The following is a 20,941-nucleotide window of genomic DNA, read 5'->3' as shown; positions in this document are numbered from 1 at the left end:
CTCAGTGAAACCCAGCCTCATTCATCAATTATATTCATATTAATATAAAAAGAACCAACATTGATCAATGAGTTTAACCTCAGTGAAACACAGCCTCATTCATTAATTATATTCATATAAATATTTACAGAACCAACATTGATCAATGAGTTTAACCTCAGTGAAACGCAGCCTCATTCCTTAATTATGTTCATATTAATATAAACAGAACCAACATTGATCACAAAGCTGAACCTCAGTGAAACCCAGCCTCATTCATCAATTATATACATATTAATATAAACAGAACAAGCATTGATCAAAAAGCTGAACCTCAGTGAAACCCAGCCTCATTCATCAATTATATTCATATTAATATAAACAGAACCGACATTGATCACAAAGCTGAACCTCAGTGAAACCCAGCCTCATTCATCAATTATATTCATATTAATATAAAAAGAACCAACATTTATCAATGAGTTTAACCTCAGTGAAACACAGCCTCATTCATTAATTATATTCATATAAATATTTACAGAACCAACATTGATCAATGAGTTTAACCTCAGTGAAACGCAGCCTCATTCCTCAATTATGTTCATATTAATATAAAGAGAACCAACATTGATCACAAAGCTGAACATCAGTGAAACCCAGCCACATTCCTCAATTATATTCATATCAATATAAACAGAACCAACATTGAACACAAAGCTGAACCTCAGTGAAACCCAGCCTAATTCATCAATTATATTCATATTAATATAAACAGAACCAACATTGACCACAAAGCTGAATCTCAGTGAAACCCAGCCTCATTCATCAATTATATTCATATTAATATAAACAGAACAAACATTGATCACAAAGCTGAACCTCAGTGAAACCCAGCCTCATTCATCAATTATATTCATATTATTATAAACAGAACCAACATTGATCAATGAGTTTAAGTTCTTTGAAACACAGCCTCATTCATTAATTATATTCATATAAATATATACAGAACCAACATTGATCACAAAGCTGAACCTCAGTGAAACCAAGCCTCAATCATCAATTATATACATATTAATATAAACAGAACAAGCATTGATCAAAAAGCTGAACCTCAGTGAAACCCAGCCTCATTCATCAATTATATTCATATTAATATAAACAGAACCGACATTGATCACAAAGCTGAACCTCAGTGAAACCCAGCCTCATTCATCAATTATATTCATATTAATATAAAAAGAACCAACATTGATCAATGAGTTTAACCTCAGTGAAACACAGCCTCATTCATTAATTATATTCATATAAATATTTACAGAACCAACATTGATCAATGAGTTTAACCCCAGTGAAACGCAGCCTTATTCCTCAATTATATTCATATTAATATAAACAGAACCAACATTGATCACAAAGCTGAACCTCAGTGAAACCCAGCCTCATTCATCAATTTTATTCATATTAATATAAACAGAACCAACATTGATCAATGAGTTTAACCTCAGTGAAACCCAGCCTCATTCATCAATTTTATTCATATTAATATAAACAGAACCAACATTGATCAATGAGTTTAACCTCAGTGAAACGCAGCCTCGTTCCTCAATTATATTCATATTAGTATAAACAGAACCAACATTGATCAATGAGTTTAGCCTCAGTGAAACCCAGCCTCATTCCTCAATTATATTCATATTAATATAAACAGAACCAACATTGATCACAAAGCTGAACCTCAGTGAAACCCAGCCTCATTCATCAATTATATTCATATTAATATAAACAGAACCATCATTGATCACAAAGCTGAACATCAGTGAAACGCAGCCTCGTTCCTCAATTATATTCATATTAGTATAAACAGAACCAACATTGATCAATGAGTTTAGCCTCAGTGAAACCCGGCCTCATTCCTCAATTATATTCATATTAATATAAACAGAACCAACATTGATCACAAAGCTGAACCTCAGTGAAACCCAGCCTCATTCATCAATTATATTCATATTAATATAAACAGAACCATCATTGATCACAAAGCTGAACCTCAGTGAAACCCAGCCTCATTCATCAATTATATACATATTAATATAAACAGAACAAGCATTGATCACAAAGCTGAACCTCAGTGAAACCCAGCCTTATTCCTCAATTATATTCATATTAATATAAACAGAACCAACATTGATCACAAAGCTGAACCTCAGTGAAACCCAGCCTCATTCATCAATTATATACATATTAATATAAACAGAACAAGCATTGACCACAAAGCTGAACCTCAGTGAAACCCAGCCTCATTCATCAATTATATTCATATTAATATAAACAGAACAAACATTGATCACAAAGCTGAACCTCAGTGAAACCCAGCCTCATTCATCAATTATATTCATATTATTATAAACAGAACCAACATTGATCAATGAGTTTAAGTTCTTTGAAACACAGCCTCATTCATTAATTATATTCATATAAATATATACAGAACCAACATTGATCACAAAGCTGAACCTCAGTGAAACCAAGCCTCAATCATCAATTATATACATATTAATATAAACAGAACAAGCATTGATCAAAAAGCTGAACCTCAGTGAAACCCAGCCTCATTCATCAATTATATTCATATTAATATAAACAGAACCGACATTGATCACAAAGCTGAACCTCAGTGAAACCCAGCCTCATTCATCAATTATATTCATATTAATATAAAAAGAACCAACATTGATCAATGAGTTTAACCTCAGTGAAACACAGCCTCATTCATTAATTATATTCATATAAATATTTACAGAACCAACATTGATCAATGAGTTTAACCCCAGTGAAACGCAGCCTTATTCCTCAATTATATTCATATTAATATAAACAGAACCAACATTGATCACAAAGCTGAACCTCAGTGAAACCCAGCCTCATTCATCAATTTTATTCATATTAATATAAACAGAACCAACATTGATCAATGAGTTTAACCTCAGTGAAACCCAGCCTCATTCATCAATTTTATTCATATTAATATAAACAGAACCAACATTGATCAATGAGTTTAACCTCAGTGAAACGCAGCCTCGTTCCTCAATTATATTCATATTAGTATAAACAGAACCAACATTGATCAATGAGTTTAGCCTCAGTGAAACCCAGCCTCATTCCTCAATTATATTCATATTAATATAAACAGAACCAACATTGATCACAAAGCTGAACCTCAGTGAAACCCAGCCTCATTCATCAATTATATTCATATTAATATAAACAGAACCATCATTGATCACAAAGCTGAACCTCAGTGAAACCCAGCCTCATTCATCAATTATATACATATTAATATAAACAGAACAAGCATTGATCACAAAGCTGAACCTCAGTGAAACCCAGCCTTATTCCTCAATTATATTCATATTAATATAAACAGAACCAACATTGATCACAAAGCTGAACCTCAGTGAAACCCAGCCTCATTCATCAATTATATACATATTAATATAAACAGAACAAGCATTGACCACAAAGCTGAACCTCAGTGAAACCCAGCCTCATTCATCAATTATATTCATATTAATATAAACAGAACAAACATTGATCACAAAGCTGAACCTCAGTGAAACCCAGCCTCATTCATCAATTATATTCATATTATTATAAACAGAACCAACATTGATCAATGAGTTTAAGTTCTTTGAAACACAGCCTCATTCATTAATTATATTCATATAAATATATACAGAACCAACATTGATCACAAAGCTGAACCTCAGTGAAACCAAGCCTCAATCATCAATTATATACATATTAATATAAACAGAACAAGCATTGATCAAAAAGCTGAACCTCAGTGAAACCCAGCCTCATTCATCAATTATATTCATATTAATATAAACAGAACCGACATTGATCACAAAGCTGAACCTCAGTGAAACCCAGCCTCATTCATCAATTATATTCATATTAATATAAAAAGAACCAACATTGATCAATGAGTTTAACCTCAGTGAAACACAGCCTCATTCATTAATTATATTCATATAAATATTTACAGAACCAACATTGATCAATGAGTTTAACCTCAGTGAAACGCAGCCTCATTCCTTAATTATGTTCATATTAATATAAACAGAACCAACATTGATCACAAAGCTGAACCTCAGTGAAACCCAGCCTCATTCATCAATTATATACATATTAATATAAACAGAACAAGCATTGATCAAAAAGCTGAACCTCAGTGAAACCCAGCCTCATTCATCAATTATATTCATATTAATATAAACAGAACCGACATTGATCACAAAGCTGAACCTCAGTGAAACCCAGCCTCATTCATCAATTATATTCATATTAATATAAAAAGAACCAACATTTATCAATGAGTTTAACCTCAGTGAAACACAGCCTCATTCATTAATTATATTCATATAAATATTTACAGAACCAACATTGATCAATGAGTTTAACCTCAGTGAAACGCAGCCTCATTCCTCAATTATGTTCATATTAATATAAAGAGAACCAACATTGATCACAAAGCTGAACATCAGTGAAACCCAGCCACATTCCTCAATTATATTCATATCAATATAAACAGAACCAACATTGAACACAAAGCTGAACCTCAGTGAAACCCAGCCTAATTCATCAATTATATTCATATTAATATAAACAGAACCAACATTGACCACAAAGCTGAATCTCAGTGAAACCCAGCCTCATTCATCAATTATATTCATATTAATATAAACAGAACCAACATTGATCACAAAGCTGAATCTCAGTGAAACCCAGCCTCATTCATCAATTATATTCATATTAATATAAACAGAACCAACATTGATCACAAAGCTGAACCTCAGTGAAACCCAGCCTCATTCATCAATTATATTCATATTAATATAAACAGAACCAACATTGATCACAAAGCTGAACCTCAGTGAAACCCAGCCTAATTCATCAATTATATTCATATTAATATAAACAGAACCAATATTGATCAATGAGTTTAACCTCAGTGAAACCCAGCCTCATTCATCAATTATATTCATATTAATATAAAAAGAACCAACATTGACCACAAAGCTGAATCTCAGTGAAATCCAGCCTCATTCATCAATTTTATTCATATTAATATAAACAGAACCAACATTGATCACAAAGCTGAACCTCAGTGAAACCCAGCCTCATTCATCAATTTTATTCATATTAATATAAACAGAACCAACATTCATCAATGAGTTTAACCTCAGTGAAACGCAGCCTCGTTCCTCAATTATATTCATATTAGTATAAACAGAACCAACATTGATCAATGAGTTTAGCCTCAGTGAAACCCAACCTCATTCCTCAATTATATTAATATTAATATAAACAGAACCAACATTGATCACAAAGCTGAACCTCAGTGAAACCCAGCCTCATTCATCAATTATATTCATATTAATATAAACAGAACCAACATTGATCACAAAGCTGAACCTCAGTGAAACCCAGCCTCATTCATCAATTATATTCATATTAATATAAACAGAACCGACATTGATCAATGAGTTTAACCTCAGTGAAACCCAGCCTCATTCATCAATTATATTCATATTATTATAAACAGAACCAACATTGATCAATAAGTTTAAGTTCTTTGAAACGCAGCCTTATTCCTCAATTATATTCATATTAATATAAACAGAACCAACATTGATCACAAAGCTGAACCTCAGTGAAACCAAGCCTCATTCATCAATTATATTCATATTAATATAAACAGAACAAGCATTGACCACAAAGCTGAACCTCAGTGAAACCCAGCCTCATTCATCAATTATATTCATATTAATATAAACAGAACAAACATTGATCACAAAGCTGAACCTCAGTGAAACCCAGCCTCATTCATCAATTATATTCATATTAATATAAACAGAACAAACATTGATCACAAAGCTGAACCTCAGTGAAACCCAGCCTCATTCATCAATTATATTCATATTAATATAAACAGAACCAACATTGATCAATGAGTTTAACCTCAGTGAAACGCAGCCTCGTTCCTCAATTATATTCATATTAGTATAAACAGAACCAACATTGATCAATGAGTTTAGCCTCAGTGAAACCCAGCCTCATTTCTCAATTATATTCATATTAATATAAACAGAACCAACATTGATCACAAAGCTGAACCTCAGTGAAACCCAGCCTCATTCCTCAATTATATTCATATTAATATAAACAGAACCAACATTGATCACAAAGCTGAACCTCAGTGAAACCCAGCCTCATTCATCAATTATATTCATATTAATATAAACAGAACCAACATTGATCACAAAGCTGAACCACAGTGAAACCCAGCCTCATTCATCAATTATATTCATATTAATATAAACAGAACCAACATTGATCAATGAGTTTAACCTCAGTGAAACCCAGCCTCATTCATCAATTATATTCATATTATTATAAACAGAACCAACATTGATGAATGAGTTTAATTTTTTTGAAACACAGCCTCATTCATTAATTATATTCATATAAATATATACAGAACCAACATTGATCACAAAGCTGAACCTCAGTGAAACCAAGCCTCAATCATCAATTATATTCATTTTAATATAGACAGAACCATCATTGATCAATGAGTTTAACCTCAGTGAAACGCAGCCTCATTCCTCAATTATGTTCATATTAATATAAAGAGAACCAACATTGATCACAAAGCTGAACATCAGTGAAACCCAGCCACATTCCTCAATTATATTCATATTAATATAAACAGAACCAACATTGATCACAAAGCTGAACCTCAGTGAAACCCAGCCTCATTCATCAATTATATTCATATTAATATAAACAGAACAAACATTGATCACAAAGCTGAACCTCAGTGAAACCCAGCCTCATTCATCAATTTTATTCATATTAATATAAACAGAACCAACATTGATCAATGAGTTTAACCTCAGTGAAACGCAGCCTCATTCCTCAATTATATTCATATTAATATAAACAGAACCAACATTGATCAATGAGTTTAAGTTCTTTGAAACACAGCCTCATTCATTAATTATATTCCTATAAATATATACAGAACCAACATTGATCCCAAAGCTGAACCTCAGTGAAACCCAGCCTCATTCATCAATTATATTCATATTAATATAAACAGAACCAACATTGATCAATGAGTTTAACCTCAGTGAAACGCAGCCTTATTCCTCAATTATATTCATATTAATATAAACAGAACCAACATTGATCACAAAGCTGAACCTCAGTGAAACCCAGCCTCATTCATCAATTATATACATATTAATATAAACAGAACAAGCATTGACCACAAAGCTGAATCTCAGTGAAACCCAGCCTCATTCATCAATTATATTCATATTAATATAAACAGAACAAACATTGATCACAAAGCTGAACCTCAGTGAAACCCAGCCTCATTCATCAATTATATTCATATTAATATAAACAGAACCAACATTGATCAATGAGTTTAACCTCAGTGAAACCCAGCCTCATTCCTCAATTATTTTCATATTCATATAAACAGAACCAACATTGATCACAAAGCTGAACCTCAGTGACACCCAGCCTCATTCATCAGTTATATTCATATTAATATAAACAGAACCAACATTGATCAATGAGTTTAACCTCAGTGAAACGCAGCCTCATTCCTCAATTATATTCATAGTAAAATAAACAGAACAAACATTGATCACAAAGCTGAACCTCAGTGAAACCCAGCCTCATTCATCAATTATATTCATATAAATATAAACAGAACCAACATTGATCAATGAGTTTGACCTCAGTGAAACGCAGCCTCATTCCTCAATTGTATTCATATTAATATAAACAGAACCAACATTGATCAATGAGTTTAAGTTCTTTGAAACACAGCCTCATTCATTAATTATATTCATATAAATATATACAGAACCAACATTGATCACAAAGCTGAACCTCAGTGAAACCCAGCTTCATTCATCAATTATATTCATATTAATATAAACAGAACCAACATTGATCACAAAGCTGAACCTCAGTGAAACTCAGCCTCATTCATCAATTATATACATATTAATATAAACAGAACCAACATTGATCACAAAGCTGAACCTCAGTGAAACCCAGCCTCATTCATCAATTTTATTCATATTAATATAAACAGAACCAACATTGATCAATGAGTTTAACCTCAGTGAAACGCAGCCTCATTCCTCAATTATATTCATATTAATATAAACAGAACCAACATTGATCAATGAGTTTAAGTTCTTTGAAACACAGCCTCATTCATTAATTATATTCATATAAATATATAGAGAACCAACATTGATCACAAAGCTGAACCTCAGTGAAACCCAGCCTCATTCATCAATTATATTCATATTAATATAAACAGAACCAACATTGATCAATGAGTTTAACCTCAGTGAAACCCAGCCACATTCCTCAATTATATTCATATAAATATAAACAGAACCAACATTGATCACAAAGCTGAACCTCAGTGAAACCCAGCCTCATTCATCAATTATATTCATATAAATATAAACAGAACCAACATTGATCACAAAGCTGAACCTCAGTGAAACCCAGCCTCATTCATCAATTATATTCATATTTATATAAACAGAACCAACATTGACCACAAAGCTGAATCTCAGTGAAACCCAGCCTCATTCATCAATTATATTCATATTAATATAAACAGAACCAACATTGATCACATAGCTGAATCTCAGTGAAACCCAGCCTCATTCATCAATTATATTCATATCAATATAAACAGAACAAACATTGATCACAAAGCTGAACCTCAGTGAAACCCAGCCTCATTCATCAATTATATTCATATTAATATAAACAGAACCAACATTGATCAATGAGTTTAACCTCAGTGAAACCCAGCCTCATTCCTCAATTATATTCATATTCATATAAACAGAACCAACATTGATCACAAAGCTGAACCTCAGTGAAACCCAGCCTCATTCATCAATTATATTCATATTCATATAAACAGAACAAACATTGATCACAAAGCTGAACCTCAGTGAAACCCAGCCTCATTCATCAATTATATTCATATTAATATAAACAGAACCAACATTGATCAATGAGTTTAACCTCAGTGAAACCCAGCCTCATTCCTCAATTATGTTCATATTAATATAAAGAGAACCAACATTGATCACAAAGCTGAACATCAGTGAAACCCAGCCACATTCCTCAATTATATTCATATTAATATAAACAGAACCAACATTGATCACAGAGCTGAATCTCAGTGAAACCCAGCCTCATTCATCAATTATATTCATATTAATATAAACAGAACCAACATTGATCACAAAGCTGAACCTCAGTGAAACCCAGCCTCATTCATCAATTATATTCATATTAATATAAACAGAACCAACATTGATCACAAAGCTAAACCTCAGTGAAACCCAGCCTCATTCATCAATTATATTCATATTAATATAAACAGAACCAATATTGATCAATGAGTTTAACCTCAGTGAAACCCAGCCTCATTCATCAATTATATTCATATTAATATAAAAAGAACCAACATTGACCACAAAGCTGAATCTCAGTGAAATCCAGCCTCATTCATCAATTTTATTCATATTAATATAAACAGAACCAACATTGATCACAAAGCTGAACCTCAGTGAAACCCAGCCTCATTCATCAATTATATTCATATTAATATAAACAGAACCAACATTGATCACATTATATTAATTGATGAATGAGGCTGGGTTTCACTGAGGTTCAGCTTTGTGATCAATGTTGGTTCTGTTTATATTAATATGAATATAATTGATGAATGAGGCTGGGTTTCACAGAGGTTAAGCTTTGTGATCAATGTTGGTTCTGTTTATATTACTATGAATATAATTGATAAATGAGGCTGGGTTTCACTGAGGTTCAGCTTTGTGATCAATGTTGGTTCTGTTTATATTGATATGAATATAATTGATGAATGAGGCTGGGTTTCACTGAGGTTCAGCTTTGTGGTCAATGTTGGTTCTGTTTATATTAATATGAATATAATTGATGAATGAGGCTGGGTTTCACTGAGGTTAAACTCATTGATCAATGTTGGTCGTGTTTATATTAATATGAATATAACTGATGAATGAGGCTGGGTTTCAATGAGGTTCAGCTTTGTGATCAATGTTGGTTCTGTTTATATTAATATGATATAATTGAGGAATGAGGCTGGGTTTCACTGAGGTTAAACTCATTGATCAATGTTGGTTCTGTTTATACTAATATGAATATAATTGAGGAATGAGGCTGCGTTTCACTGACGTTAAACTCATTGATCAATGTTGCTTCTGTTTATATTAATATGAATAAAATTGATGAATGAGGCTGGGTTTCACTGAGGTTCAGCTTTGTGATCAATGTCGGTTCTGTTTACATTAATATGAATATAATTGATGAATGAGGCTGGGTTTCACTGAGGTTCAGCTTTGTGGCCAATGCTTGTTCTGTTTATATTAATATGTATATAATTGATGAATGAGGCTGGGTTTCACTGAGGTTCAGCGTTGTGATCAATGTTGGTTCTGTTTATATTAATATGAATAAAATTGAGGAATGAGGATGCTTTTCACTGAGGTTAAACTCATTGATAATTGTTGTTTCTGTTTATATTAATATGAATATAATTGATGAATGAGGCTGGGTTTCAATGAGGTTCAGCTTTGTGATCAATGTTGGTTCTGTTTATATTAATATGATATAATTGAGGAATGAGGCTGGGTTTCACTGAGGTTAAACTCATTGATCAATGTTGGTTCTGTTTATACTAATATGAATATAATTGATGAATGAGTCTGGGTTTCAAAGAGGTTAAACCAATTGATCAATGTTGGTTCTGTTTATATTAATATGATATAATTGAGGAATGAGGCTGGGTTTTCCTGAGGTTAAACTAATTGATCAATGTTGGTTCTGTTTATACTAATATGAATATAATTGAGGAATGAGGCGGCGTTTCACTGACGTTAAACTCATTGATCAATGTTGCTTCTGTTTATATTAATATGAATAAAATTGATGAATGAGGCTGGGTTTCACTGAGGTTCAGCTTTGTGATCAATGTCGGTTCTGTTTATATTAATATGAATATAATTGATGAATGAGGCTGGGTTTCACTGAGGTTCAGCTTTTGGTCAATGCTTGTTCTGTTTATATTAATATGTATATTATTGATGAATGAGGCTGGTTTCACTGAGGTTCAGCTTTGTGATCAATATTGGTTCTGTTTATATTAATATGAATATAATTGAGGAATAAGGCTGCGTTTCACTGAGGTTAAACTAATTGATCAATGTTAGTTCTGTTTATATTAATATGAATATAATTGATGAATGAGGCTAGGTTTCACTGAGGTTAAGCTTTGTGATCAATGTTGGTTCTGTTTATACTAATATGAATATAATTGATGAATGAGTCTGGGTTTCAAAGAGGTTAAACTAATTGATCAATGTTGGTTCTGTTTATATTAATATGAATATAATTGATGAATGAGGCTGGGTTTCACTGAGGTTTAGCTTTGTGATCAATGTTGGTTCTGTTTATATTAATATGAATATAATTGATGAATGAGGCTGGGTTTCACAAAGGTTAAGCTTTGTGATCAATGTTGGTTCTGTTTATATTACTATGAATATAACTGATGAATGAGGCTGGGTTTCACTGAGGTTCAGCTTTGTGGTCAATGTTGGTTCTGTTTATATTAATATGAATATAATTGATGAATGAGGCTGGGTTTCACTGAGGTTAAACTCATTGATCAATGTTGGTTCTGTTTATATTTATATGAATATAATTGATGAATAAGAGTGGGTTTCAATGAGGTTAAACTCATTGATCAATGTTGGTCGTGTTTATATTAATATGAATATAACTGATGAATGAGGCTGGGTTTCAATGAGGTTCAGCTTTGTGAACAATGTTGGTTCTGTTTATATTAATATGATATAATTGAGGAATGAGGCTGGGTTTCACTGAGGTTAAACTCATTGATCAATGTTGGTTCTGTTTATACTAATATGAATATAATTGAGGAATGAGGCTGCGTTTCACTGACGTTAAACTCATTGATCAATGTTGCTTCTGTTTATATTAATATGAATAAAATTGATGAATGAGGCTGGGTTTCACTGAGGTTCAGCTTTGTGATCAATGTCGGTTCTGTTTATATTAATATGAATATAATTGATGAATGAGGCTGGGTTTCACTGAGGTTCAGCTTTGTGGCCAATGCTTGTTCTGTTTATATTAATATGTATATAATTGATGAATGAGGCTGGGTTTCACTGAGGATCAGCGTTGTGATCAATGTTGGTTCTGTTTATATTAATATGAATATAATTGAGGAATGAGGCTGCTTTTCACTGAGGTTAAACTCATTGATCAATTTTGGTTCTCTTTATATTAATATGAATATAATTGATGAATGAGAATGGGTTTCACTGAGGTACAGCTTTGTGATCACTGTTGGTTCTGTTTATATTAATATGAATATAATTTATGAATGAGGCTGGGTTTCACTGAGGTTCAGCTTTGTGGCCAATGTTGGTTCTGTTTCTATTAATATGAATATAATTGATGAATGAGTCTGGGTTTCACTGAGGTTCAGCTTTGTGGTCCATGTTTGTTCTGTTTCTAATAATATGAATATAATTGATGAATGAGGCTGGGTTTCACTGAGGTTAAACTCATTGATCAATGTTGGTTCTGTTTATATTAATATGAATAAAATTGAGGAATGAGGCTGCTTTTCACTGAGGTTAAACTCATTGATCAATGTTGGTTCTGTTTATATTGATATGAATATAATTGATGAATGAGGCTGGGTTTCACTGAGGTACAGCTTTGTGATCAATGTTGGTTCTGTTTATATTAATATGAATATAATTGATGAATGAGGCTGGGTTTCACTGAGGTTCAGCTTTGTGGCCAATGCTGGTTCTGTTTCTATTAATATGAATATAATTGATGAATGAGGCTGGGTTTCACTGAGGTTCAGCTTTGTGGTCCATGTTTGTTCTGTTTCTATTAATATGAATATAATTGATAAATGAGGCTGGGTTTCACTGAGGTTAAGCTTTGTGATCAATGTTGGTTCTGTTTATACTAATATGAATATAATTGATGAATGAGTCTGGGTTTCAAAGAGGCTAAACTAATTGATCAATGTTGGTTCTTTTTATATTAATATGAATATAATTGATGAATAAGAGTGGGTTTCAATGAGGTTAAACTCATTGATCAATGTTGGTTCTGTTTATATTAATATGAATATAACTGATGAATGAGGCTGGGTTTCAATGAGGTTCAGCTTTGTGATCAATGTTGGTTCTGTATATATTTATATGAATATAATTAATGAATGAGGCTGTTTTTCAAAGAAGTTAAACTCATTGATCAATGTTGGTTCTGTTTATATTAATATGAATATAATTGAGGAATGAGGCTGGGTTTCAATGAGGTTAAACTCATTGATCAATGTTGGTTCTGTTTATATTAATATGAATATAATTGATGAATGAGGCTGGGTTTCAATGAGTTTAAGCTTTGTGATCAATGTTGATTCTGTTTATATTAATATTAGTATAATTGATGAATGAGGCTGGGTTTCAATGAGGTTCAGCTTTGTGATCAATGTTGGTTCTGTTTCTATTAATATGAATATAATTGATGAATGATGCTGCGTTTCACTGAGGTTCAGCTTTGTGATCAATGTTGGTTCTGTTTATATTAATATGAATATAATTGAGGAATGAGGCTGGGTTTCAATGAGGTTATACTCATTGATCAATGTTGGTTCTGTTTATATTAATATGAATATAATTGATGAATGAGGCTGGGTTTCACTGAGGTTCAGCTTTGTGATCAATGTTGGTTCTGTTTATATGAATATGAATATAATTGAGGAATGAGGCTGGGTTTCATTGAGGTTAAACTCATTGATCAATGTTGGTTCTGTTTATATTAATATGAATATAATTGAGGAATGAGGCTGGGTTTCAATGAGGTTAAACTCATTGATCAATGTTGGTTCTGTTTATATTAATATGAATATAATTGATGAATGAGGCTGGGTTTCACTGAGGTTCAGCTTTGTGATCAATGTTGGTTCTGTTTATATGAATATGAATATAATTGAGGAAAGAGGCTGGGTTTCACTGAGGTTAAACTCATTGATCAATGTTGGTTCTGTTTATACTAATATGAATATAATTGAGGAATGAGGCTTTGTTTCAAAGAACTAAAACTCATTGATCAATGTTGGTTCTTTTTATATTAATATGAATATAATTGATGAATGAGGCTGGGTTTCACTGAGGTTCAGCTTTGTGTTCAATGTTGGTTCTGTTTATATTAATATGAATATAATTGATGAATGAGGCTGGGTTTCACTGATGTTCAGCTTTGTGATCAATGTTGGTTCTGTTTATATTAATATGAATATAATTGAGGAATGAGAATGCGTTTCACTGAGGTTTAACTCATTGATCCATGTTGGTTCTGTTTATATTAATATGAATATAATTGATGAATGAGGCTGGGTTTCACTGAGGTTCAGCTTTTTGATCAATGTTGGTTCTGTTTATATTTATATGAATATAATTGAGGAATGAGGCTGCGTTTCACTGAGGTTAAACTCATTTATCAATGTTGGTTCTTTTTATATTAATATGAATATAATTGATGAATGAGGCTGCGTTTCACTGAGGTTAAACTCATTGATCAATTTTGGTTCTGTTTATATTAATATGAATATAATTGATGAATGAGGCTGGGTTTCACTGAGGTTCAGCTTTGTGATCAATGTTGGTTCTGTTTATATTTATATGAATATAATTGATGAATGAGGCTGTGTTTCAAAGAAGTTAAACTCATTGATCAATGTTGGTTCTTTTTATATTAATATGAATATAATTGATGAATGAGGCTGGGTTTCACTGAGGTTAAACTCATTGATCAATGTTGGTTCTGTTTTTATTAATATGAATAAAATTGAGGAATGAGGCTGCTTTTCACTGAGGTTAAACTCATTGATCAATGTTGGTTCTGTTTATATTAATATGAATATAATTGATGAATGAGGCTGGGTTTCACTGAGGTACAGCTTTGTGATCAATGTTGGTTCTGTTTATATTAATATGAATATAATTGATGAATGAGGCTGGGTTTCACTGAGGTTGAGCTTTGTGGCCAATGCTGGTTCTGTTTCTATTAATATGAATATAATTGATGAATGAGGCTGGGTTTCACTGAGGTTCAGCTTTGTGGTCCATGTTTGTTCTGTTTCTATTAATTTGAATATAATTGATGAATGAGGCTGGGTTTCACTGAGGTTAAGCTTTGTCATCAATGTTGGATCTGTTTATACTAATATGAATATAATTGATGAATGAGTCTGGGTTTCAAAGAGGTTAAACTAATTGATCAATGTTGGTTCTTTTTATATTAATATGAATATAATTGATGAATAAGAGTGGGTTTCAATGAGGTTAAACTCATTGATCAATGTTGGTTCTGTTTATATTAATATGAATATAACTGATGAATGAGGCTGGGTTTCAATGAGGTTCAGCTTTGTGCTCAATGTTGGTTCTGTATATATTTATATGAATATAATTAATGAATGAGGCTGTTTTTCAAAGAAGTTAAACTCATTGATCAATTTTGGTTCTGTTTATATTAATATGAATATAATTGAGGAATGAGGATGGGTTTCAATGAGGTTAAACTCATTGATCAATGTTGGTTCTGTTTATATTAATATGAATATAATTGATGAATGAGGCTGGGTTTCAATGAGTTTAAGCTTTGTGATCAATGTTGATTCTGTTTATATTAATATGAGTATAATTGATGAATGAGGCTGGGTTTCAATGAGGTTCAGCTTTGTGGTCAATGTTGGTTCTGTTTCTATTAATATGAATATAATTGATGAATGATGCTGCGTTTCACTGAGGTTCAGCTTTGTGATCAATGTTGGTTCTGTTTATATTAATATGAATATAATTGAGGAATGAGGCTGGGTTTCAATGAGGTTATACTCATTGATCAATGTTGGTTCTGTTTATATTAATATGAATATAATTGATGAATGAGGCTGGGTTTCACTGAGGTTCAGCTTTGTGATCAATGTTGGTTTCTTTTTATATGAATATGAATATAATTGAGGAATGAGGCTGGGTTTCACTGAGGTTAAACTCATTGATCAATGTTGGTTCTGTTTATATTAATATGAATATAATTGAGGAATGAGGCTGGGTTTCAATGAGGTTAAACTAATTGATCAATGTTGGTTCTGTTTATATTAATATGAATATAATTGATGAATGAGGCTGGGTTTCACTGAGGTTCAGCTTTGTGATCAATGTTGGTTCTGTTTATATGAATATGAATATAATTGAGGAATGAGGCTGGGTTTCACTGAGGTTAAACTCATTGATCAATGTTGGTTCCGTTTATACTAATATGAATATAAATGAGGAATGAGGCTTTGTTTCAAAGAACTTAAACTCATTTATCAAAGTTGGTTCTTTTTATATGAATATGAATATAATTGATGAATGAGGCTGGGTTTCACTGAGGTACAGCTTTGTGATCAATGTTGGTTCTGTTTATATTAATATGAATATAATTAATGAATGAGGCTGTGTTTCAAAGAACTTGAACTCATTGATCAATGTTGGTTCTTTTTATATTAATATGAATATAATTGATGAATGAGGCTGGGTTTCACTGATGTTCAGCTTTGTGATCAATGTTGGTTCTGTTTATATTAATATGAATATAATTGAGGAATGAGAATGCGTTTCACTGAGGTTAAACTCATTGATCCATGTTGGTTCTGTTTATATTAATATGAATATAATTGATGAATGAGGCTGGGTTTCACTGAGGTTCAGCTTTGTGATCAATGTTGGTTCTGTTTATATTAATATGAATATAATTGATGAATGAGGCTGGGTTTCACTGAGGTTCAGCTTTGTGATCAATGTTAGTTCTGTTTATATGAATATGAATATAATTGATGAATGAGGCTGGGTTTCACTGAGGTTAAACTCATTGATCAATGTTGGTTCTGTTTATATTAATATGAATAAAATTGAGGAATGAGGCTGCTTTTCACTGAGGTTAAACTCATTGATCAATGTTGGTTCTGTTTATATTAATATGCATATAATTGATGAATGAGGCTGGGTTTCACTGAGGTTAAACTCATTGATCAATGTTGGTTCTGTTTATACTAATATGAATATAATTGAGGAATGAGGCTTTGTTTCAAAGAACTTAAACTCATTTATCAATGTTGGTTCTTTTTATATTAATATGAATATAATTGATGAATGAGGCTGGGTTTCACTGAGGTACAGCTTTGTGATCAATGTTGGTTCTGTTTATATTAATATGAATATAATTAATGAATGAGGCTGTGTTTCAAAGAACTTAAACTCATTGATCAATGTTGGTTCTTTTTATATTAATATGAATATAATTGATGAATGAGGCTGGGTTTCACTGAGGTTCAGCTTTGTGTTCAATGTTGGTTCTGTTTATATTAATATGAATATAATTGATGAATGAGGCTGGGTTTCACTGATGTTCAGCTTTGTGATCAATGTTGGTTCTGTTTATATTAATATGAATATAATTGAGGAATGAGAATGCGTTTCACTGAGGTTTAACTCATTGATCCATGTTGGTTCTGTTTATATTAATATGAATATAATTGATGAATGAGGCTGGGTTTCACTGAGGTTCAGCTTTGTGATCAATGTTGGTTCTGTTTATATTTATATGAATATAATTGAGGAATGAGGCTGCGTTTCACTGAGGTTAAACTCATTTATCAATGTTGGTTCTTTTTATATTAATATGAATATAATTGATGAATGAGGCTGCGTTTCACTGAGGTTAAACTCATTGATCAATTTTGGTTCTGTTTATATTAATATGAATATAATTGATGAATGAGGCTGGGTTTCACTGAGGTTCAGCTTTGTGATCAATGTTGGTTCTGTTTATATTTATATGAATATAATTGATGAATGAGGCTGTGTTTCAAAGAAGTTAAACTCATTGATCAATGTTGGTTCTTTTTATATTAATATGAATATAATTGATGAATGAGGCTGGGTTTCACTGAGGTTAAACTCATTGATCAATGTTGGTTCTGTTTTTATTAATATGAATAAAATTGAGGAATGAGGCTGCTTTTCACTGAGGTTAAACTCATTGATCAATGTTGGTTCTGTTTATATTAATATGAATATAATTGATGAATGAGGCTGGGTTTCACTGAGGTACAGCTTTGTGATCAATGTTGGTTCTGTTTATATTAATATTAATATAATTGATGAATGAGGCTGGGTTTCACTGAGGTTGAGCTTTGTGGCCAATGCTGGTTCTGTTTCTATTAATATGAATATAATTGATGAATGAGTCTGGGTTTCAAAGAGGTTAAACTAATTGATCAATGTTGGTTCTTTTTATATTAATATGAATATAATTGATGAATAAGAGTGGGTTTCAATGAGGTTAAACTCATTGATCAATGTTGGTTCTGTTTATATTAATATGAATATAACTGATGAATGAGGCTGGGTTTCAATGAGGTTCAGCTTTGTGCTCAATGTTGGTTCTGTATATATTTATATGAATATAATTAATGAATGAGGCTGTTTTTCAAAGAAGTTAAACTCATTGATCAATGTTGGTTCTGTTTATATTGATATGAATATAATTGAGGAATGAGGCTGGGTTTCAATGAGGTTAAACTCATTGATCAATGTTGGTTCTGTTTATATTAATATGAATATAATTGATGAATGAGGCTGGGTTTCAATGAGTTTAAGCTTTGTGATCAATGTTGATTCTGTTTATATTAATATGAGTATAATTGATGAATGAGGCTGGGTTTCAATGAGGTTCAGCTTTGTGGTCAATGTTGGTTCTGTTTCTATTAATATGAATATAATTGATGAATGATGCTGCGTTTCACTGAGGTTCAGCTTTGTGATCAATGTTGGTTCTGTTTATATTAATATGAATATAATTGAGGAATGAGGCTGGGTTTCAATGAGGTTATACTCATTGATCAATGTTGGTTCTGTTTATATTAATATGAATATAATTGATGAATGAGGCTGGGTTTCACTGAGGTTCAGCTTTGTGATCAATGTTGGTTCTGTTTATATGAATATGAATATAATTGAGGAATGAGGCTGGGTTTCACTGAGGTTAAACTCATTGATCAATGTTGGTTCTGTTTATATTAATATGAATATAATTGAGGAATGAGGCTGGGTTTCAATGAGGTTGAACTCATTGATCAATGTTGGTTCTGTTTATATTAATATGAATATAATTGATGAATGAGGCTGGGTTTCACTGAGGTTCAGCTTTGTGATCAATGTTGGTTCTGTTTATATGAATATGAATATAATTGAGGAATGAGGCTGGGTTTCACTGAGGTTAAACTCATTGATCAATGTTGGTTCCGTTTATACTAATATGAATATAAATGAGGAATGAGGCTTTGTTTCAAAGAACTTAAACTCATTTATCAAAGTTGGTTCTTTTTATATTAATATGAATATAATTGATGAATGAGGCTGGGTTTCACTGAGGTACAGCTTTGTGATCAATGTTGGTTCTGTTTATATTAATATGAATATAATTAATGAATGAGGCTGTGTTTCAAAGAACTTGAACTCATTGATCAATGTTGGTTCTTTTTATATTAATATGAATATAATTGATGAATGAGGCTGGGTTTCACTGAGGTTCAGCTTTGTGTTCAATGTTGGTTCTGTTTATATTAATATCAATATAATTGATGAATGAGGCTGGGTTTCACTGATGTTCAGCTTTGTGATCAATGTTGGTTCTGTTTATATTAATATGAATATAATTGAGGAATGAGAATGCGTTTCACTGAGGTTAAACTCATTGATCCATGTTGGTTCTGTTTATATTAATATGAATATAATTGATGAATGAGGCTGGGTTTCACTGAGGTTCAGCTTTGTGATCAATGTTGGTTCTGTTTATATTAATATGAATATAATTGATGAATGAGGCTGGGTTTCACTGAGGTTCAGCTTTGTGATCAATGTTAGTTCTGTTTATATGAATATGAATATAATTGAGGAATGAGGCTGGGTTTCACTGAGTTTAAACTCATTGATCAATGTTGGTTCTGTTTATATTAATATGAATAAAATTGAGGAATGAGGCTGCTTTTCACTGAGGTTAAACTCATTGATCAATGTTGGTTCTCTTTATATTAATATGAATATAATTGATGAATGAGGCTGGGTTTCACTGAGGTACAGCTTTGTGATCAATGTTGGTTCTGTTTATATTAATATGAATATAATTGATGAATGAGGCTGGGTTTCACTGAGGTTCAGCTTTGTGGCCAATGTTAGTTCTGTTTCTATTAATATGAATATAATTGATGAATGAGGCTGGGTTTCACTGAGGTTAAACTCATTGATCAATGTTGGTTCTGTTTATATTAATATGAATAAAATTGAGGAATGAGGCTGCTTTTCACTGAGGTTAAACTCATTGATCAATGTTGGTTCTGTTTATATTAATATGCATATAATTGATGAATGAGGCTGGGTTTCACTGAGGTACAGCTTTGTGATCAATGTTGGTTCTGTTTATATTAATATGAATATAATTGATGAATGAGGCTGGGTTTCACTGAGGTTCAGCTTTGTGGCCAATGCTGGTTCTGTTTCTATTAATATGAATATAATTGATGAATGAGGCTGGGTTTCACTGAGGTTCAGCTTTGTGGTCCATGTTTGTTCTGTTTCTATTAATATGAATATAATTGAGGAATGAGGCTGGGTTTCACTGAGGTTAAACTCATTGA

The sequence above is a fragment of the Leuresthes tenuis genome, unplaced genomic scaffold, assembly GCF_036924035.1.
Source record: "Leuresthes tenuis unplaced genomic scaffold, fLeuTen1.0.hap1 SCAF_2, whole genome shotgun sequence".
Lineage (NCBI taxonomy): Eukaryota > Metazoa > Chordata > Actinopteri > Atheriniformes > Atherinopsidae > Leuresthes > Leuresthes tenuis.
This window is presented reverse-complemented; position numbering follows the sequence as displayed.